Genomic DNA, 1,011 nt, shown 5'->3' on the forward strand with positions numbered 1-1,011 from the left:
ATTTGTGAAAGTTCAGCGACGCGTACGTGTGGGCAACGCGTACGCATGAAGGAGCCATGTGCTGTACGTATCAGAAATCGCTGGGGGCGATTTATGAGCTATTTTTGGCACAATTTCAAGCCCGAGAATACTGATTAGAGGCTGCAGAGTGGAGCAGAATGAGATTCATGCAATCATTATTCACTTTACACACAATTTAGGTTTTAGATGTAGTTTTTCTAGAGAGAGAGGCTCTCTCCTCTCTCTAGGTTTTAGGGTTCTTAGTCTTATTTCTTCTTAATTTCAGATTTTTAATTTACTTTAATTTAGGTTTCTTTTACTATTATTGTTCTAGCACTTTAGTTATCTATTCATCATTGTGATTTTCTTATTTTGCTAATTTTGTTTATGAACTCTTCATGTTAGATTCAATTTCTTATTAATACAATTTGAGGTATTTTATGTTTATTGCTTCTGCATTTAATTGACCTCATTTATATTTTCAATTGGTTGTTTAGATTTATTGTTCTCCTATTACTTTTCTATGTTTTTATTTTATGCCTTCCAAGTGTTTGATAAAATGCTTGGAAGGATGTTAGAGTATGATTTTATGTTCTTGGCTTGGAATGGTAACTTAGGAACTCTTGAGTTACTAATGTTCAAGTAATTGATGATTGGAGCCATTAACTCTAGTTCTCACTAATTTAATTAGTGGAAAGCTAGGACTTATGGACTTTAATTGATATAGCTCATTTGACTTTCTTTTACTAAGTTAGAGGATGATTTAATGGGATCGATCCTTGCAATTATCATGGTGTGGTTAGTGACAAGGATAAAGATCCTTGACCAACAAACATTGCCAAGACCTCTTTTTGTCATTTGATTTCCTTTGCAATCTACTTTTCCTGTTCTCTTATTCAAACCCCAAAATATACAACTCATAACCAATAACAAGAACGCTTCCCTGTAATTTCTTGAGAGACGACCCGAGGTTTGAATACTTCGGTTATTATTTTTAAGGGGTTTGTTACT

This window comes from Arachis duranensis, chromosome 7, assembly GCF_000817695.3.
Source record: "Arachis duranensis cultivar V14167 chromosome 7, aradu.V14167.gnm2.J7QH, whole genome shotgun sequence".
Taxonomy (NCBI): Eukaryota; Viridiplantae; Streptophyta; class Magnoliopsida; order Fabales; family Fabaceae; genus Arachis; species Arachis duranensis.